The sequence below is a fragment of the Cebus imitator genome, unplaced genomic scaffold, assembly GCF_001604975.1.
Source record: "Cebus imitator isolate Cc_AM_T3 unplaced genomic scaffold, Cebus_imitator-1.0 Scaffold59, whole genome shotgun sequence".
Lineage (NCBI taxonomy): Eukaryota > Metazoa > Chordata > Mammalia > Primates > Cebidae > Cebus > Cebus imitator.
This window is the reverse complement of record NW_016107374.1, coordinates 6,350,945-6,373,200: the sequence shown is the minus strand read 5'-3', so window position 1 is coordinate 6,373,200 and position 22,256 is coordinate 6,350,945. Positions and strand designations below refer to the sequence as shown.

General features: G+C 48.2%; 1 long non-coding RNA gene across 1 annotated transcript in view; it reads left to right on the top strand.

Annotated features, from left to right (window-relative positions):
* Positions 1–16,831: 16,831 nt before the first annotated feature.
* The window catches only part of LOC119471382, a 50,545-nt gene continuing 45,120 nt past the window's right edge, over positions 16,832–22,256 (top strand). Inside the window, exon 1 of the long non-coding RNA XR_005200426.1 lies at positions 16,832–17,149. This is a non-coding gene — a long non-coding RNA (uncharacterized LOC119471382). The remainder of the gene's footprint in view (positions 17,150–22,256) is intronic.

Sequence of the window (22,256 nt, the reverse complement as noted above, 5' to 3'; positions counted from 1 at the left end):
AAAACACCACTTGGCCCCTGTGTCATCTTGGGTAAGTTGTTTCGCCTACTGGAGCCTTGACTTGCTCATCTGTAAAATGGAAATCGCGAAAGTGCCCATTTCAAAAGATTGTGAATCCTCATTGACTTGATGTAAAAGACTTTCAATGTTTAGCACAGAGTAAGACTTCAGTCAGGGCATTTTGGGAAACAGGATTGGGACCTGGATGGGGGATGTTTGGTGAGGGCCCCAAATGTCAGGCTAAAATTTGGGGTCTTGGGCTCATAGGCAGTCGTGGTTCAGAAGTGGCCAGTTGATGTGAAGTGGTCAGCTATGCAAATCCCACATGCATGGTGCAAGGAGTTCTTCCCTTCCTCCGGAAATGAGCTCTAGGGGAATGTCCATGTCCCCCTTGAGCATTTCATACATCTTCCAAGAGGCTCCAGGGAGTTTAGGTAGGGCCATGTCCAGGGTGAGGCAGCTGTGGCCTATGCAGATGGCTGGAGCTCCAGGTAAGGGTGGGGTTGACCAAAGCAGGGACTCTCACCCCTGACTGAGACCCTTTTCTCATAGGCCTACAGGTCCCCACCTTACCTTCCGGGAGCTGACCTCCATATGCTCACACATGAACACACACATGTACACAGAGAGATACACCCTCCATCATCCACGTGCACACCCCATCCACACTTTCCCACTTTGAGGACGTGTAAATTCCTACTGCTCACCCCACACTCACACTCCAATCCCTCTCCCCTACCTCTGGCCACCACTGCCCTCTGGTTGGGGCTGGGTCCCTGCAGGCCTCACCTGACATTAACGTTAGTTTCCAAAACATGCCCAACAATAACTGTTTGTCTAAGCATTCTGAGATGGTTGCTCCTGGGGGTAAGTTGCAGGTTCCAGGGCTGCAGGCAGGCAGCTGGGAGTGCCCTGGATCCAGCTCTAAATGTGAGTCCCTGCCCTTCCCAGGGCGCCAAATTACAGTAGTGTTTGACAATTGGGTCATTGTTTTTCCTGCACCATTTATAACTTCTGGAGCTCCCCTGGGGGTTTAGGAACATGGAAAATGTCATCTCAGCAGCTAACAAGCCAAACAAGGAAAAACACATCCTTAAGCTCCGAGATTAGTGGCTTCAGCCAGGACTTGGAGTTTTCCTGAAATGTGTTCATGAAGGTTAGTGAATATGGTCAAAAAGCAAAAGGGTAAGTTGGCTCTTTGCAGCAGGACTTGTCAGACTCTTTTTTTTTGAGACAGAGTCTTCATATTAGTTCATTTTCATGCTGCTGATATAGAGATACCTGAAACTGGAAACAAAAAGAGGTTTAATTGGACTTGCAGTTCCACCTGGCTGGGGAGGCCTCAGGATCATGGTGGGAAGTGAAAGGCACTTCTTACATGGCAGTGGCAAGAGAAAAATAAGAGAGAAGCAAAAGCAGAAAGCCCTGATAAACCCATCAGACCTTGTGAGACTTATTCACTATCAGGAGAACGGCAGGGTAAAGACCGGCCCCCATGATTCAACGATCTCGCTCTGTCCCCTCCCACAACACATGGGAATTCTGGGAGATACCATTCAAGTTGAGATTTGGGTGGAGACACAGCCAAACCGTATCAGTCCTGCTCCGTTGACCAGGCTGGAGTGCAGTGGCGTGATCTTGGCTCACCAACTTTTGCCTCCCGGGTTCAAGAGATTCTCCTGCCTCAGCCTCCCAGGAAGCTGGGATTACAGACATGTGCCATCATAACTGGCTTATTTTTGTATTTTTAATAGAGATGGGGTTTCACCATGTTGGTCAGGTCTCCAACTCCTGGCCTCAAATAATACACCTACCTCAGCCTCCTAAAATGCTGGGATTACAGGCTTGAGCCACTGTGCCCAGCCTGTCAGTCTTTAATATACCCATGTACATTATAACTCCCTAGGAGAGGCTACAGTGGGTAGGTTCTCAACTTATTTGGCTTCAGAACCCTTTTTTCACTCTGTCTTGGTGGACTCGTGTTCCGTGGAATGCTTGAGAAACATGGCTCTCAGACGTGGGAAAAATTCCAAGTAGATTCTGAGACCTTTTACAAACCAGGCAGCCTAACAGTCCATGTTTCCTGGACCATTAGACGAAAGGAAAAACAAAAAACAAAAAACTTCAGATAAACTGATATATTGTCTCAGCTTTTTATTTTGCCAAGTAGACATTAAAAAAAAAAAAAAGCTAAACAAAACAAGATCTTTCCAACTTAGTATCAATATTGTTTTATAAAACAAAGATTATGACCTCAAGATTAGGAGGGCCTTAATTTTTTTTTCAGCAGATGTATTTATTTGTTTTTATAATTTTAACTGCCTTAATTTTTTTTCAGCAGATGTATTTATTTATTTTTATAATTTTAACTATCATTTTAGATTCACAAGTACATGTGCAGGTTCCTTTTACATGGGTATATTGCATGATTCTAAGGTTTGGCATATAATTGATCCCATCCCCCAGGTGGTGAGCATAATACCCAATAGATAGTTTTTCTTTTTTTTATTTTTATTTTTTTTATTGCATTTCAGGTTTTGGGGTACATGTGAAGAACATGCAAGATTGTTGCATAGGTACACGCATGGCAGTGTGATTTGCTGCCTTCCTCCCCATCACCTATATCTGGCATTTCTCCCCATGCTATCTCTCCCCAACTCCCTACCCCCCGCTGTCCCTCCCCTATTTCCCCCCAACAGACCCCAGTGTGTGATGCTCCCCTCCCTGTGTGCATGTGTTCTCATTGTTCAACGTCCGCCCATGAGAACATGTGGTGTTTGATTTTCTGCTCTTGTGTCAGTTTGCTGAGAATGATGGTTTCCAGGTTCATCCATGTTCCTACAAAGGACACGAACCCATCTTTTTTGATGGCTGCATAATATTCCATGGTGTATATGTGGGAGAGCCTTAATTTGAAGAATAAATATTGAAAGGCTCTTATATTTTCTCATTCCTCCAAAAGCTAGTGAGATGGAAACACCAGTTCATAGACAAGTGTTTGGGGGCCACTTTGATCATTACACATTCTATGCATGTAACAAAATATCGTACCTACACCATAAATATGTGCAAATACTATGTATCAATTTTAAAATGTTTTTTTAGAGTCCCTAGACTCTGGACTTAGATACCAGGGATTTGAAGTACAGCCCTTAGTCTCAGTGTCTGTCGCCCAGGCTGGAGTGCAGTGGTGGGGTCTGGGTTCACCACAACCTCCACCTCCCGGGTTCAAGCAATTCTCCTGCCTCAGCCTCCTGAGTAGCTGGGATTACAGGTGCCCGGTACCACACCTGGCTAATTTTTTTGGATTTTTAGTAGAGATGGGGTTTCACTATGTTATTTTGGCTGGTCTCGAACTCCTGAGCTCGTGATCCTCCTGCCTCAGTCTCCCAAAGTGCTGGGATTATAGGCATGAGCCACCTTGGCCTGGCCTTCTTGTAGGACACTTTTATATCCTCCCGGAGCACTCCCTTAGCCAGTGACTGACAGGTGTGGAGGTACTCAAGCCCACATACCTTGCCTGGAGGTGGGACAACCTCTGAGGTGTAAGTTACCCTCCAGGGCTCACTGCAAGGTAGGCTGAGGCTGGGACTTCACCTGAAATCGCTCCTTGCTTGGCTTCCTCCCCCTTACCTGTATTTCCTGGGGACACTTCCTTAATTAATTGCTTGCAGGTGACTCCTCAACTCAGGCTCTATTTCTGAGAGAGACCAAACTAAGACAATCACCTTATGCAATTCTCTAAGCTTTGATTTCCTCATGCATCACATAGGGATTGTAATTGCACCCACCTTCTTAGCTAGAAGTGAAAACTTCAGAGATACATGTTTGTGAGCCTTTAGCAGGGAGTCTAGCTCATCATTCAAGAAAGGCTGATACATGCTGTTGTAGCTAGTGTTGTAACAATAATGTCGAAGGAAAATTAGATTCCACTTAAAGAAAAACAACTAAAAGTTCTCCAAGAAGCCAGACATTGCTAACACCACATTGAGAGGGAGGCAGATGTAAAACACAACTGAACAATGTCCCCTGGACCAGGACTAGAAGAAAACGCAGATTGGCCACATCACTCACTGATGCCCAGATTTGCTGTTGCTATCGAAGATATTAAATAACTCCTCTAACAGCTGAATGAAGTTTCCACTTGCAACCGATTTGAAAAGATGTTTTGTTCAATTGCTGATTTCTCTATCTTAGAATGAAAATTCAGAAACTTTCAAAGAACTTAAAGTTACTTTTCATTACATCAGGGATGGGCAAACTCAGCCAGTAAGGCCCATCTGACCTGCCACCGATGTTCCTATAACATGCAAGGTAAGAATGATTATTATATTTCTAAATGGTTGAGATAAATCAGAATAGGATTCCATGACATATGAAATTTACATAAAATTCAAATTTCAGTTGTCCGTAAGTAACGTTTTATTAAAACTTATTGGCCCAGCCAGGCACAGTGACTCACACCTGTAATCCCAGCACTTTGGGAGGCAGGCAGATCACTTGAGGTCAGGAGTTCGAGATCAGCCTGGCCAACATGATGAAACCCCTGTCTCTACTAAAAATACAAACATTAGCTGGGCATGGTGGTGTGCACCTGCAATCCCAGCCAATCAGGAGGCTGAAGCAGGAGAATCGCTTGAACCTGGGAGATTGAGGTTGCAGTGAGCCTAGATAACACCACTGCAGTCCACCCCACCACTGCACTCCAGCCTGAGTGACCAGGACTCCATATCAAAAAAAAAAAAAAAAAAAAGAAAAGGCAACTGGATGTCTTTATTATCTAAAGCAGGCATCTGGTTCCCGATTTCTTTTCCCCAAAAACATTTTATAAGTAACTAGAATTGCTATACTTTAAGGCACCAGAATGTCCACAAATGTAATCATTTACCAAGACCTGCGTGGCTGATGTCTAAAGTACCCTTAAGCTCCTGCCTTAAGGTCCACAAATGCTCCTAGGGAAAAATCTACCACGGCACGCTCAGTCCTCTCTCACTGAGATGCCCCACTGCATCCTCTGCAGCGTTCTTCCTTTCTAAAAAACTTTCCTTTTTCAAACCTATACTATTGTCGGTAAATTCTTTTTACCAGCCCATGAGTTGACCATTTCCCGATGCTAGGGCCCTGACACCCTGCCTGGTAGCCTCCTCCACGCAGGTGTAACCTGGCAGCCCCTTCTGCTCTGAAACTGCATGACTTGCTGCTCACCACAGCTGACTAGTTTAGAGGTAGATATCTGAGGCAGACAGCAGAACCAGTCAGATTTTCTCTCCCGAGAATTTAGAATTCTGAACTGGGACTTGCAGGGAAGGATAGGATTCCCTCAGGAGCTAAGCTTTGTGACTCAAAGAAGATATTGACATATGCCGGGCGTGGTGGCTCAAGCCTGTAATCCTAGCACTTTGGGAGGCCAAAGTGGGCAGATCACGAGGTCAGGAGTTTGAGACCAGCCTGACCAACATGGTGAAACCCCATCTACTAAAAATACAAAAATTAGCCGGGCTTGGTGGTGAGTGCCTGTAATCCCAGGTACTCGGGAGGCTGAGGCTCCAAACATTTCCACTGATGGCATTCCCAGGGCAGAGTCATTTCCCAGGAATTTTCACATCTTCCAAAAAGCAAAAATTCCTCAGATTTCCTACATCTTTTTAGCTGCTCATTATTCTAATAAATTTGCTCCTTTCCTGCCTGCCTCTTTCTTTTGTCTTCTTTTCCCCCAAAGCTCAGAATTGCTTTTGTCATTTGCAAACCAAACAAACCTGAACCACCAGGTCTCTATAGCCCTGATCTCTGCTGATGACAGATTATTATTGAGGTCAGGCCTTAATGTCTTTTTTTCTCACAAAGGAACATCACAAAACATCCAGAGCCAAGAAGATGAAGACAATGACCCTCTAAGTAAATTAGAAAGATCCCGGCAGAGAAAATGTGACTGAGGTTTGATTTTCAAGTATAAATCAATTTCAGAGTCAATTTCATTAAAGTTGTCCTTAAATCCTGGTTTTATTAGAAAAGTCTCTAGAGACGAGATCTTGTTATGTGGCCCAGGTTGGTCTGAAACTCCTGAGCTCAATCAATCCTCATGCCTCAGTCTCCCAAAGTGCTGGGTTACAGGCTTGAGCCACTGTGCCTGCCCCAAGAAAAGTTTTTGCACCTACTTGTGGCCCAGTTTTTTCAGCCTCATCAGATGGGAATATTACATGACCTTAGGGGACTAATGTCAATATTGATGCAATATTAAAAAGCTATAGAAACTTAAAGTATGCTGGGTACAGTGGCTTATGCCTGTAATCCCAGCACTTTGAGAGGCCAAGGTGGGTGGATCACTTGAGGTCAGGAGTTCGAGACGAGCCTGACCAGCATGGTGAAACCCAGTCTCTACTAAAAATACAAAAATTAGCCAGGTGTGGTGGTAGGTGCCTGTAATCCCAGCTACTTGGGAAGCTGAGGTAGGAGAATCCCTTGAACCTGGGAGGCGGAGGTTGCAGTGAGCCGAGATCACGCCATTGCACCCCACCTTGGGCAACAGAGCAAGACTCTGTCTCAAAAAAATAAAAGACTGGGGGTGGGGGGGAGGAGCAGGTGCAGTGGCTCATGCCTGTAATCCCAGCCCTTCCGGAGGCCAAGGGTGGGTGGTGGATCACCTGAGGTCAGGAGTTTGAGACCAGCCTGGTCAATATGGTGAAACCCAGTCTCTATTTAAAATACAAAAAGTTACCCAGGCATGGTGGCAGGCACCTACCGTCCCAGCTACTTGGGAGGCTGAGGCTGGAGAATCGCTTGAACCCAAGAGGTAGGGGCTGCAGTGAGCTGAGATCACACTACTGCACTTTAGCCTGGGCAGCAGAGTGAAACGCCATCTCAAAAAAAAAAAGAAAAGAAAGAAAGAAACTTAAAGAGGGAGCAGTATGGAGAGAAAAGCAAGGACTTCCATCAGCTGAACTTACAATTGACTCCTAGCTCTGTTGTTCACTAACTGGACATTGGACTGGGTTTGGGAAGCCAGTTTTTCAAAATGTGAGGGTTCCTCTCTTGCTCTCCTACTAACCCAGCTGACCACGCTGTCTCTGAGGAGAGCAAAATCACCTGGTGACCACCAAACAGGCCCCAGAGGCAAAAACTCCTTATCTGAGGAATTTAGAAGGGAGCAAAGACCACCTGGTGACTATCAAACCAGCCATCCAGAGGCAAAACTCCTTATCTGGGGAAATTAGAAGTAATTAGACTTCCCTGTTATCTAAAGCCCTAAAAGATGGTGCAATACAGGCTTATTTAATCTGCAGATTTTGTCAAACCTGGTTAAATGTGGGATTTTATTTTTCAAAGAATCCTTGCTAATAATGCCTGAGAAACGTGGTTTTTAAAAAAGTACTGGTGGCCGGGCATGGCGGCTCACACCTGTAACCCTAGCACATTGGGAGGCGGAGGTGGGTGGATTGCCTGAGCTTAGGAGTTTGAGACCAGCCTGGGCAACAGTGGAACCCCATCTCTACTAAAATACAAAAAATTAGCCTGGCGTGGCAGCGTGCACCTGTAGTCACAGCTATTCAGGAGGCTGAGGCAGGAGAATCGCTAGAATGCGGGAGGCGGAGATTGCAGTGAGTTGAGATCGCACCACTGCACTGCAGCCTGGGCAACAGAGCAAGACTCAGTCTCTAAAACAAAACAAAACAAAAGGTGAGAAATTTTAGACCTTGGGCAGGTTGCTTAACCCCTCCAAGACCTCAGGATCTCTCTTATCTCCCCACCACCGACACCATTTCTCCCATAAAAGCTGAAATCCCTTTATCTGCCTAAGATTCAGACCCACCAAAGAGAATCCTTGCTTTTTGTTCTCCTCTCTGTAAAAACAAGGATGTAACCACACCTGATCAAACCCTTATATAAAAATGTCTCCAAGGAGCATTTACATTTCAAGGAGAAAAACTTACAGATTACTCTCCATTTCAGATTTGTTCTTTCTCCCTAGTAATCCCCTCAACAGAATTCCTCTTCTCCCCTCCTCTCATACCTGTTTTAGGGATCCAAGCCCCCATGCTTTCTGTAACCTCAAGACTGGATACAAGATTTTGCACCTCCCTGGGAGATTCGGTCTGATGGCGTCTGCGTATGTACACTAATAAATGTATGAGCCCAGGCGAGGCGGCTCATGCCCAGCACTTTGGGAGGCAAAGGCGGGTGGATCACCTGAGGTCAGGAGTTCGAGACCAGCCTTCTCAATGTGGCGAAACTGCATCTCTACTAAAAGTACAAAAATTAGGCTGGGCTTGGTTGCTCACACCTGTAATCCCAGCACTTTGGGAGACTAAGGCAGGCAGATCATGAGGTCAGGAATTCAATACCAGACTGGCCAACATGGTGAAACCCTGTCTCTACTAAAAAAGTGCAAAAATTAGCTGGGCATGGTGGCTCATGCCTGTAATCCCAGCCACTTGGGAGGCTAGGTAGGAGAATTGGTTGAACTGGAACCCAGGAGGCAGAGGTTGCAGTGAGCCGAGATTGTGCCACTGCACTCCAGCCTGGGCCAAAGAGCGAGACTCCAACTCAAAAAAAAAAAAAAAAAAAAAAAAAAAAAAAAATTAACTGGGTGTGGTAGCAGGCACCTGTAATCACAGATACTTAAGAAGCTGAGCCGGGAGAATAGCTTGAACCCAGGAGGTGGAGGTTGCAGTGAGCCGAGATCGAGCCATTGCACTCCAGCCTGGGAGACAAGAGCGAAACTTTGTCTCAAAAAAAAAGTGTGTGAATTTTTTCTTATTAATCTGCTCATGTCAGTGATTTTTCAGTGAACCTTCAGAGACCACTACTGTTAGCAATTTTATGCTGGGTCACCCAGGGAAAGGTCAATGCTATTTCAGAGTGCGAGACATCCCTCCATCCTATCCCCTCTCTGTGCCCTACCTGGTTCTATCCAACCTTCCCTTTCTTTTTTATCTTCCCATCAAAGGTTGAGTTTCCAAATTTGAGGCTTTTGCTGGAATGAAGTTTCCCAGCCCAGCACATCTATAAGAGCAGGCTTCTCTGAGAGTTAGGATTTTCTCTCCCTCTACCATCCCAGTAAATTTGACCATTCGTATTTCAAATGTCCCCCAACCCTGGAGGTTTGTTTGTTTGTTTTTTGTTTTTGAGGCAGGGTCTCACTTTGTCACCCAGGCTGAAGTGTGGGGGCACAATCACGGCTCACTGCAGCCTCTACCTCCCCGGCTCGAGCAATCCTGGTTCCTCAGCTTCCCAAGTAGCTAGGACTATAGGCACACACCACTATGCCTGGTTAATTTTGTATTTTTTATAGAGATGAGATTTTGCCATGCTGCCCAGGCCGGAGTCATTACTTTTATAACAATTCTCTTGTCTATCATTACCTTCCTCTCACACTTACCCAGCTCTCAGGATTAGCGTTAGGATTCCCACCCTATACCTGTGTTTTTTTAAAAGCCTTGTCTCTCAGGCATTAGCAAGCATTCCTTGAAAAATAAAATCCCACATTTAAACAGGTTTGGCAAAATTAGCAGATTATGTGTGCCTGGATTACACTATCTCTTAGCATATTCAAATCTCTTAAAAGTCCTGCAGGAAAGAGACTCAGCATTTCCCAAACTGCACTACCCAGCTCTGCCACCTTCAACTCATCCTTGGCAGTGGGAAGCCTCTGGTACCCACCATTCAGATATTCAAAACTGAAGACTCACAAACTCACTCCTTAATTAAACTCATCAAGACAAGTTCTGCCTTGATTTGAGCCCATCCTAAGAGTTTAGACTGGGAGAAGTAACAAAACCAGTTTTGCAAGGCCATGGACCCTCAGTGGTTGCCCAGGACAGCATGCCTTTCTCACCTGCCCTCCAGGACTCTGGACATAACCAGCAAAAGGGTCCGGTCACTGGCTGCTTGTAGAAAGAAGCCATGGTCAGGTGGGGTGGTTCACGCCTATAATCCCGGCATTTTGGAAGGCCAAGATGGGAGGATTGCTTGAGGCCAGGGGTTCAAGACCAGCATGATCAGCATAGTGAGAACCCATATCCAAAGAAAAGGAAGGAGGGGAGGGGAGGGGAGGGAGGGAGAGAAAGAAGCCATAACAACAAAAGTAAGGTGTGATAAGAGGGCCAGATTTTATTGTCCATGTCAGCAAGGGGATGAGCAGGCAAAAAAAAGTCCAGTCTACAATTTGTGGAGGGAATACAGAAGAAGCAGGGGCACTAGGAGGTGTTAGCTCCAAATACCAGACTGTGTTTTTCCATCACCTGCTATTGTGTTGGACCTGCCTCTGTGTCTGCGGTCATCGTGTCCATCTCCGTGTGTCAGAGGAAGTTAATAATCACCAACACATATCGAGCACTGACTGTGCAGAAGGCACTGGGCTGAACCCTTTATATACATGGTGCCCATCTAGGTACTGCTATTCCCATTTTACAGATGAGGCTAAGGAGGGCCAATGGGGTGGGGAATCACTAGAATGACAGCTAGAGAGCACCCTAAATCCTTTCCTCCTAAAATAACAGCATGAAAAAGGGAACTAACATTTATGAATACCCACTATGAACCAAGTGCTTTTTTTTTATTTATTTATTTATTTAATTTTTATTTTTTGAGAGAGTCTCACTCTGTGGCCCAGGCTGGAGTGCAGTGGCACGATCTCCGCTTACTCCAACCTCCACGTCCTGGGTTCAAGCGATTCTCCTGCTTCAGTTTCCTGAGTAGCTGGGATTACAAGCACGTGCCACCATGCACGGCTAATTTTTGTATTTTTAGTAGAGATAGGATTTCGCCATATTGGCCAGGCTGGTCTTGAACTACTGACATCAAGTGATCTACCCAACTCGGCTTCTCATAGTGTTGGGATTACAGGCGTGAGCCTCCAGCCCGGCCACCAAGCACTTTTTAAACATAAATTCCATTGCATTCCATTGCAATCAAACGGCAATAATTGCTACCATTTATTGAACACTCTGCCGAGGGGTCACTGAGTCCTTTCCAAGGCCCCATAAGGTAAGCACTGTTGTTATGCATGCCCATTTGAGAGGTGAAGAAACTGAGGCTTAGAGAGAAACGACTTGCTGTAAGTCACCCAGCAGGTAATACAGCGGGCAGAACTGAGATTTGAACTCAGGTCTGAACGCCAGACTCCTAAATCATTGCTTTAAAGATGTGTTAGGTAGACCCAGAGCTGCATTTCATTTAGGGCTAACTATTCCCCACTCCTCAGGCAAGACCCTTCTGAAGAATCTGCCCAGTGCTCTGTGAATGATGAGGTTTTTCAGTCTGGCTCGTAGCAACAGGCACTCTTCCCAGGACTATGTGAGAGGCTGTTTCCTCTAATCCCCTCAGATGGTGTCCCCAGCCTTGTGTGATGTCCTCCCAGTCCCCATCAGCAGTCAGCTGAACCCTCAAGGGGACCTCCACAAACCATCGTTGAGGACCCACCCACCCAGGGGATAAGGCAGCAGGTGCTGACCGCTTTCTCTGTGCCAGGGGCTTTATACTTAATCCTCCAATAACTCTCCGAAGCTGTGCTGTCCAGCACACCAGCCATGAACCACAGGCAGTTACTTCCACCTAAATTAATTAAAATTGAATAAAATTTGAAAATCAGTTCCTCTGTCACACCAGCCATAGTGCAAGTGTTCAATCACCATGTGTGGCTAGTGGCCACCACCCTGGTGTCCATGTGTCCATTACGGCAGAAAGTTCTAGGGAATAGCAATTCAGCCCCAATTCACAGGTGAAGAAACTGAGGCTCTGGCTCCGGCACCTGTATGACAAAGCCAGAATGGCACTCTGGCCTCTGATTCCAGCCACTCTGATTCCAAACTGCCTCTTCTACAAAGGCCCACCATGGAGCTCAGCTCCAGGGACAGAAAGACAGATAAACACAGAGGAGCCCAGCCGAGCATCAGAGAGAGACAGGTCACAGAAAACAGCAGTAGAATGTGACAGCCCTCAGAATCTGTGGGCTCAGGGACATTTTGCTGAGAACATCTCCCCTCCTCTCTTCATTCCCTCGGACAACAAAACTCTCCAGATCTGCATTCACCAAACAGGAACCACTGACCACATGTGGCTACTGAACCCTTGAGATGCGTCTGGTCTGAATCGTGTTGCAAGTGCAAAACACACACCAGATTTCAATGAGGTGCCAAAAAAGACTCAACTATCTCATTAATAATTTTTTAATTAATTACATGCTGACATGATCGTTCTCCACGATACTGGGTTAAAGTGTATTAATTACTATAATTAATGTTCCCTGCTTCTTTTTACCTTTTGAATGCAGCTGCTAGAAAACTTAATTATATCTTCAACTTGCAGTACATTTCTAGTGGTTGCCGCTTCTCTGAAGGTCCCAATCCCTGTGCTCTGCAAGAGACCACAGAGTGGAACCAGAACAGAAATCTACAAGAGTCCAGGTGAGAGACACACTGCTCTAGGCTTGGTCTCTGCAGCTGTGCATGGGCTCAGGCTGTTCATCCTCTACCTTCTGCACAGGGGGTGCTGGAAGCTGTGCATCAGAGGTCTAGGTGCACAGATGGGGAGCCATAAGCAAGTGACTGGTCTTTTCTGTTTCCTCCTCTGTAAAATAGAAATAGCAATTATCCCTGCCTCCTGGAGTTGTTGTAGAGATTAAGCAAATTAATGAATGTAAAGTGCCTGTCCCATAGTTGGTGCTTAATAGAGGACTATGATTTCCAACCAGGGACAATGTTATCACTCCTTCGGGGTCTCTGGTAGTGTCTAAAGACATTTTGGGATGAGGAAGGAGGCAGAAAGGAGGTTGTTACTAGCATCTAGTGGGTAGAGGCCAGGGATGCTGCTAAAATCCTGCAATGCACAGGACAGCCCTCACCAGAGTTATCCACCATATGTTAATAGGGCCAAGGTTCAGAAACCTAAGGCAATGGCTAGCATTGTGATTAACATGATGAACACCTGTGGAAATGACCTAGTGTAAAGTCCAATCGTGAATGGGACCCCGTCTCTGAAAAAGATGAAAAAATTAGCCAGGCGTGGTGGCACATGCCTGTAGTCCCAGCTACTCAGGAGGCTGAGGTGGGAGGATTGCCTGAGCTCAGGAGTTTGAGGCTGCAGTGAGCCATGACCACACTACTGCCCTCCAGCCTGTAGGAGACAGAGCAAGACCCTGTCTGATATGGGTTGGCTGTGTCCCCATCCAAATCTCATCTTGAATTGTAGCTCCCATAACTCCCATATGCTGCGGGAGGAACCTGATGGGAGGTAATTGAATCACAAGGGTGGGTCTTTCCCATGCTGTTCTCATGATAGTGAACAAGTATCATGAGATCTGATGGTTTTATAAAGGGAGTTCCCCCGCTCACACTCTCTCTTGCCTGCCGCCATGTCAGACGTGACTTTGCTCCTCCTTTGCCTTCCGCCATGAGTGTGAGGGCTTCCCAGCCATGTGGAACTGTGAGTCCCTTAAACTTCTTTCCTTCATAAATTACCCAGTCTTGGGTATGTCTTCATTAGCAATGTGAGAACAGACTAATACCCCGCCTCTAAAAAATAAAAATGAAAGTCCAATCATGAGATGGTAGACTTCACAAAGGCAGAAATTTTTGTCAGTCTTGATCACTGCTATATCTCCAGTGCCTAAAAGAGTGTCTGGTGCATAGCAGGCGCTCAGGATATATTTGTTGAATGAGGAGACAAATGAATAAAATGGCAGGGCTACTTGTTGTCAAAGTCTCATGTGGTCACAGTCAGAACATTCTGATCTGTACGTATATGAATATAAGAAATATCTGCCGACTACTATGTGATGTGCTCTGTGCCACACACTGGAGGTATGATGGTGTAAACAAGACCTAAAGATAGAGCTCAGTCTTATGGGTAAATCTGACAAATGAATAGGCAATTCTGGAGTCCCCTCTATAGCTTCCTGCTGGAGTTCTTTGATTGATGGGGAGCTCATTACCTCACAAGGCAGCATACTCTGCGATTCTTATAAGAATATTCTTGGGCCGGGCGCGGTGACTCAAGCCTGTAATCCCAGCACTTTGGGAGGCCAAGGCGGGTGGATCACGAGGTCAAGAGATCGAGACCATCCTGGTCAACACGGTGAAACCCCGTCTCTACTAAAACTACAAAAAATTAGCTGGGCATGGTGGTGCGTGCCTGTAATCCCAGCTACTCAGGAGGCTGAGGCAGGAGAATTGCCTGAACCCAGGAGGCGGAGGTTGCGGTGAGCCGAGATCGCGCCATTGCACTCCAGCCTGGGTAACAAGAGCGAAACTCCGTCTCAAAAAAAAAAAAAAAAAGAATATTCTTGGCCAGGCATGGTGGCTCATACCTGTATTCCAAGCACTTTAGGAGGCTGAGGCAGGTGGATCACCTGAGGTCAGGAGTTTGAGACCAGCCTGGCCAAAATGGCAAAACCTCGTCTCTACTAAGAATATAAAAAAATTAGCCAGGCATGGTGGCACCTGTCTGCAGTCCCAGCTTCTCAGGAGGCTGAGGCAGGACAATTGCTTGAACCAGGAGGCAGAGGTTGCAGTGAGCCGAGATTGCACCACTGCACTCCAGCCTGGGTGACAGAGTGAGATTCCATCTCAAAAAAAAAAAAAAAAATTACCTTTACCAGAGACACCCACAACCACCATGGGCCAGGGTGCAGTCACCTGAGCTGAGAGGCCTTGTCATCCCAAAGCCTCACTCTGTGCCCAGTCACCTGCCCCATGCCTAGCTCGGGAGGCCCCCATGGCTAACAGCCCAACCAGCTGCCTGCTCCCTTCTCATCTCTGCCTGACAAGCCAGGCTGGCTGAGTCACAGGCTCAGCTTCTTCCAACCCACGTGGGGTCTGGGTCTATGCCAGGGGGATGAGCCGCCTGCCAGAGTGCCCGCAAGACAGACCAAAAAGAGCCCATGAGCTTCACTGAGGATCAGACCTAAGAACATTCTGGAATCCCATGCTCCAGTTTGGAGCTCCCAGAGGGCCAGATGGCAGCAGACGGGTATGTCATTCTACCAGTGAGAAAACCAGGGCATCCAATGTGTTGGGGGTAACCTGTTTTGCCTGAGAATAGTAATACAATAATTATTATTGCTGTATGTTGTCATGGTTAATTATTGCTATTTATTGTCATGGTTAATTCTTAAAGCGGACAGCTTTGTTTGTTTTGGTCACTGCTATATCCCCAATGACTAGAACAGGACCGGGTACACAGTAGGTGCTCAGTGAGTTCTTCTGTGGAATAAGTGCATAAACAACAATAATAATAGCTACTTCTATTTGTCGAGCACATAACACAAGGAATTACGTATTTATTTTTGTGGGAATTTTACATTTGTCGGTCTCCACCACAAAGGCACGAATGACCGACTTTGTTTTTTCTTTCGTTTTTTGAGACGGAGTTTCACTCTTGTCACCCAGGCTGGAGTGCAATGCTATGCTCTCGGCTCACAGCAACCTCCGCCTCTGGGGTTCAAGTGATTCTCCTACCTCAGCCTCCCGAGTAGCTGGGATTACAGGCATCCGCCACTGCACCCGGCTGATTTTTCTGTATTTTTAGTAGAGATGGGGTTTCACCATGTTGGCCAGGCTGGTTTCAAACCCCTGACCTCAGGTGATCTGCCCGCCTTGACCCCCTAAAGCGCTGGGATTAGAGGTGTGAGCCACTGCACCTGGTCAACTGGCTTTGTTTTTACAAGAATATTGTTCCTGTAAAAGTTATATCCCCAGCACAGTGACCCATGTCTAGTAGGTGCTTGATAAATGTTGCTGAATTAAGAGGCAGGTGCTGAGTATCACCTCACTTATTTTCACGAAGCCCAGGCAGGGTGGGAGCACCTGGGAGCACGTTTTTAGAAAGGAGAGATTGAGACTAGAGAATAAAATGGTTTCTGAAGGTCATGCACTTTGTGAGATTCAGATTGGAGCTAGAATCTGAACCCTGTGCGCTTGTGGAAGCTGTGAGCTCCTTGCTGCTGGGTCCCACTCTCCAGTAATAAAGAGAAGGAACAGAGGCGGGGGCCTTTGGGAAGGGATCCCAGGGCAGACTGGGGCTACTTCAGTATTTCCTCATCCTGCCCTGTGAACCCAAGTCACAAAGCTTTTTCCATGTGGTGTCCCATTTGGGGTTCACAGCAGCTGCAGCAAAGCCCAGAGAGGTGGAGTAACTTGCTCAAGGTCACACAGCAAGTTGGGCACAGGTCTTCTGACTCTATGTCCAGTGCTCTTTCTCCTAAACCCCAAACCATGGCTCAAACCTGGAGCCCTATTATCAGCAGGAACACATGTGGGTCAGGGAAGAAGGCTGTATTTCAGCAGTGGGCTTTATTTTCCCTGGCAACCTGGACCAACCCACCTAGTGGCAAATCCACATTCCATACTTTGCTGTGTGACTTTGAGAACTGGCTTCCCCTCACTGAGCCTCAATTTTCTCTTCTCAAAACTGGGGATGATATCTACTTTGCTGGTGGTGATGAAAATCCCTGACTCCTTGTCAGATAGAGCTGGATGTGCATTCTGGCTCTTCTGCTGTGTGACCCTGGGTAAGAAGCTTAGATTCTCTGTGTCTGTTTCTTCATCTTGCAAAGTGGGTTAATAAATACCCACCTTTTGGGGGCACATGAGATTCCAGCCTGGCACATAGTAAGTGTCCAATAAAAGATAGTTCACAGGATCCTTTGTGACTGCCATGGGTGGCCTCGCTCAGGATCTGGCAGGCACAGCCTGGTCCCTGCAGACCCAGCACTCTCACTCCTGGCTGCCCCCAGCCAGCTGGGGGAAACCTGAGCCACCCTCCTCCTGGGCAGACGCTGCCACTGCCGCTGCCACCTCTAAATGTAAGAAAGGTCAGAGCCTGGGGAAGCCAGGGCCGTGCCATGGAGGCAGCCGGCAGGAGAGGAAGGGAGGGCTGGCCGGCGACTGCCTGACTGCCCTTGTCTCTCCTGGGGAGGCCTGAACTGGCCTGGTCTGGGTGCAACCCCCCTGCCCAAGGCTTGGCCTCCCAACCCGGCAGAGCCGCCTCCCAGCCTGCCCCTGGGGAGGGGCCACCTGGTGTCAATTAAACCCCAGTCGCACTCGGCCTGCACCACGCCAGGCGGCTGATTAGTGCCGCTGGCCTCTCCAGATGGGGAGCACTGTCTGAGAGGGGGCGACCACCACCATGCCAGGGTGAGGCCTTGCCGGAGCTGGTGAGTACCCAGGCGGGGGCTCAGCTCCCCAGGCAGGAGGACCTGGTGTGCCCGGGCTAGGCGTCGTGGGGTGGGGGCTCACTGTGGGGCTCATTTTCCTGCAGCGTTTCAGGGCCTCACAGCATCCCTGACCCCTGCCACCTCAGCCGTACATGAAGGGTACCCAAGGGGAACCACAGGCCAGCCCCGTGTCCTTCCCCTCAGGCCATGCAGCCACTGGAGCACCCGCAGACAGTGTCAGGAGACCTGATGGGTGAATGAGGGAGCAGTCGGCACAGATGAGGCTTTCGGGTTTTGACTCTGCCCTCATCACCCCCAACAGAGCCAGTTCTCCCTGCTGGCCTGTCTGGGACTCTAAGGTCTGGTCCCTCCAACCTGCCAGCCCCAGAGCTCATGCTGTGGGTGGCACCATTGCTCGGCTGGCATGAGACCCCTGCGGGAAGCAGGCATGGAGAAGCTGCTGTACTGAAGGCTCAGGGGGAGGCCATGCTCTTCAGAGTGCCACATGGCCTGGGGCACTGCTGAGGGCCAAGGAGGGCCCTGGCCACAATCCACAGATGCTTTTAGGGACACCGGTCCAGCCAGCACACCAGGCCACTCTGCACACTAAGCCACCTCCTGGTTCCCAGTGGGGAGTCAATCCCAGCAGGGACAGAGGAGGAGGTGGCTGCCTGCCCATGGGCAGATGTGGGCGGGAGGGACAGAGAGGGAAAACTCGCCGGTGCCTCCAGGAAGTGAGGGGACACATAACTCGTCCTTGAGCCTGCACTTGCTGTAAATGCTGAGCCTCAGCTCCTGGCTGGGAGAGGTTCCGTTATCCATGAGAGGGTCCCCCGTGGTGACAGACAGTGTTATTGCTTGGTGGTACCACACGGTGGTCTGTGGCCACTGCCCACTGCCTGCTTGGGGCGGAGGCAAAGTGTGTTTGAGACAGGATGGCAGGGCCTGGCCTGGGGAGATGGGACATAGCTGAGTGTATGTCGTCCACATGCACGTGCTGTCTAGGGTGCGTTTACCCATGCATGTCCCTGTAGCCCATTCTGTCCAGCAGGGCGTAGTGCCTGCTCTGTGTGTGTGTGTGGTGTGTGTGTGTGTGTGTGGTGTGGTGTGGTTGCATTTCATGCCAAAGCCATGTAGAGGAGGGCTCCATGACAGTGTCACAAAATCACTGCAGATGGCTCCTTCCAGTTCAGTCTATCTGGGGTGTGAGTGTTTCTCTAGAGCAGCATCTGAGAGCTTCCGGGAGAGCCGGCTAGACACTCTCCAATTGTGTATCTTGGGGAGCTTCACTTGCTTTCTCTCCCAGATTCCTTTCCCAGCTGGCTAAGGCCAAGCCAGGCTGGTGGCTGGACCCAAGGACTGTTGAGTATAAGATGAGGAAAGGGTTGGGGGCAACTCAACTGAAGCTCAGCTGTTTTCTGGGAAATACTGGATCTAGTTCATTTCTGCTCTAAATATTCATCAGAGCCCTCTGTGCTAGGGCCTGGCCCCAATGGTGAGGATCTGATAGCAAACCTAGAATGCACTCCTTCATTCCAAAAATGTTTATCAAGAAACATCTAATGCTAGATGCTGACATTACATGGTAGATCTCAAGTCCATTTATTCCTGTATTCCTTCCTTCACTCCACGGCGTTTATGGAAGATGCACTATGAGCGAACCCTATATTAGCTCTGACAGATCTGGGCTATGGAAACTGTGACCTCTTCCAATTTTCTCAGCTGTCTTTGTACACTATGCCTGGATCTAGTGGAAATCTAGATACCTAAGAAACAGCAGGACATGGGACTCTTTTTGTAGCAAAGGATGAGGTCCCGCTTGGCAATACCATGCAGAATGTCTCCAATGTCCACCCAGAATTAGTGGCTTTTACGAGAGGCTGGGGATTATGACTGTCAGATACCTGCTTAGGCCTCTGGGAAATAACCACACCAGAGCAAAATGAGCTTCATACACCCAGCGCTTAACTTCCTTTGCCAAAGGAAAGTATGATCATTTTGATAATTAATTACTAGGCATGCCCGAGGCACTTGCTTGGGTAATTTAACACATACTAGAAGGTACCATTTACTATGGCATGAGCCAGACACTGTGTTTAGCACCTGAGATGATTCGTTATTTTTGTTTAGTGTTTTTTTCCTTCTGTTTTGTTGTTGTTTTGAGACACGTTCTTGCACTGTTGCCCAGGCTGGAGTTCAGTGGTGCAATCACGGCTCACTGTAGCCTCAACATGCCAGCCTCAAGTGATCCTCCCACCTCAGCCTCCCGAGTAGCTGGGATTACAGGTGCACAGCACCATGCCCAGCTAATTTTTGTATTTTTTGTAGAGATGGGGTTCGCCATGTTGCCCAGGCTGGTCTCTAACTCCCAGGCGCAAGTGATTGTCCTGCCTTGCCCTCCCAAAGTGCGGGGATTACAGCTGTGAGCCACTGCGCTGGCCTGAGATGATTAGTCTTATTGAACTCTTGCCCAGTGCTCAGATACTAGTTCTATTACTTCCCCATTTTACAGCTACAGACACGGAGGCTAGGAGGGGCGAAATAACTTGTCCAAGATCTTTGTGACTCCAAAGTGCACACTTTCAACCTCTAGGCCACAGCTCTCCTTGAGGAGTTCCAGTCTAGATGGGACAGAAGCAATTTTCTACAAAATTTGGATGAGGCAACGTGAGGGAGGGTGTGTTCCCCGCCAAGGGAGTGGGTGGGGCAGAAGGAAAGCACAACACACCAAAGGGCTTCTCTGTCTTTGCAGGAGCAGAGCATTTTCGTCTAAACAAAATCTTGTGGAAATTGATCAAAGCAGAGTATTGCAGGTTGAGCTATGATGGTGGTCTTACAACTCCCTCAGCTCAGGCTCCCTCTCACCCCCTGTATGTGGCTGAATTCTTGAGGTGTACAGGCAGCTGACAAAGCATTTTGCTATGGAGTCAAGGCCAGCCAGGGTGAACATGGCAGGTGAGGATACCTGGCAGGTAAGGAGAGAGTGGCCTTGAAGATTTAGAGATCTGGGTATGAATTGAGAAACGCAGATGTCTAAGTTAGGGGAAGATGAGACATTTATTTATTCATTCAACAAACATTCACTATGCTCCTGCTATGTGCCAGGCACTGGTCTAGGATCTCCTGATGAAATAGTAGGCATAGAAAACAAAAGGGGGCTGTTTTTTTGTATGCCTGTGTCAATCAGTCACTGACTTAGGCTGTTCCCAGTTGGGGAGGTGGGGATGGGGGGTGTCATCATCTCCCAGCAAGCCAGCTTCCTTACCTAAGGCAATTCCCAGCTGAGTCATTGCCCTGGCCTGGAAAAGGCACCATGATCGTCTGCTCCACTGCCCCTGAGTAGTTCCCTCAGTGGGGGAGACAGGTGAGGGGACAGATGAGGATAGCAAGGAAGGCGCATTACTTGGATGGGGAAACCAAGAAGGGGGTTCTAGACCCAGTGTGGGAAATTGAGGAAACTTGGCCAGGAAGAGCTGGGGCCCTGAGTTGAAATCCCAGCACCACCACTTGCCCGTTGTTGACCCTGAGCCAGTGACTTTGCTCTTAGAGGCTCTGTTTCCCTAAGTGTAGGATGTGGCAGCCACTAGGGCCTTCCTTCCAGATGGTTGGGAAGACTTGTGTGTAACTCGCATAGCCCAGTTCCTGCACGTAGTAATTATGGGGGCGAAGAAGATGGTGGTGTTGGTGTGGGGGTATTGGAGCTGGGTTGTATCACAGAAGGCCTGGGTTCCCAACGAAGCTAGGTCCCTTCCCACCAGACTCCAGAGGGACCTGGGAGGCCCTGAGAGGTGAGTCAGAAATGCCTGCTGGAGGAAGGTCCCAAATGTTACCAGAACTTGGGGTCATTTGGGAGGAGGCAAGGATGGGATGTATGTGGGGAGGAGGACCTGGCTCAGGAGGGGCCCAAGGCTGAGACGAGAGCTGAGGAGGGAGGGAAGCCTTGGAATTGACTGAGCAGGGCACCCCCACATCCTCTCCCTGCCCATAGCCCTGAGCCCTGGCCTAGGTAGACCACCTCCTTCTCCACGCCTCACACCCTCGTTCCATCTCATTCAGCAAATACTTCTTGATTGTTGGGATTGGAGGATGCACATGTGAATAAGACAGACAGGGCCCCTTTGCTTGAGGAGCTCAAAGTTCATGATGGGGGGATACCAAAGACAGGGAAGAAAGAGAGACATCACCCAGGGGTCAGGAGAATGAGAGCATGTAGGTGTCCATTGAAATTTGGCTCCGTGTGGTCATTGGCAGCCCAGAAGGAGCAGTTTCTGGGCATCCGTGGGGCAGAGACCTGGCTACAGAGTAAGCATACACTCTGTTCTCCACCACCGCGTGGCTGGGGAAGCAGGGATGCTGAACCCCTCAAAGTGGCTGTCTAATTTGAAGGACACGATGTGTGTGAGGCTCTGGGGGGGGTGAATGTGTGGATGTCAGGAGTGTGAGTGTGTGTGCATATGTGTGAGAGGTGTGTGTGTGAGAGATTGTGTGCATATGTGTGAGGCTGTGTGTGAGAGCAAACACATGGGAGGGTGTGTGGGACGTCTGTGTATGAGAGTTTGTGTGCATGTGAGGGATTGCTGGGGAATGTGTGTGAGGTTGTGCATGAGTGTGTGTGTGCAGGTGTGCCTGTGTGAGGCATGTGCATGCAATGATGTGTTTAAGGGTGTGTGTGAGGCTATGTTGAGTGTGTACATATGAGGATGTGTGTGTAGTGTGTGAGGTTGTGTGTGTGAGGGCTGTGTATGTGTAAAAATGTGTTTAAGGGTATCTGAGAAGCTATGTTGAGAGTGTGCATATGAGGGGGTATATGTATAGGGAGTATGTATGTGGGGGTGTGTGTGAGGGTTACGTGCATGCAAAGATGTATTTAGGGTATGTGCGAAAGTGTGCATGTGAGGGTGTATGTGTATGGAGCATGTGTAAAGATGTTTGAGAAGTTGGGCATGTCTGTGTGAGGGTGTGTGTATTTAACGGTGTGTCTATGGGTGTGGAAGGGTACATGCATGTGAGAGGGTATGGCTGTGTGAGATGTGTGAGAATACATGTGAGAGCTGTGTCCTTTTGCGACTGTGTGTGAGAGAGTGTAAATCTGTGTGTGTGATACACA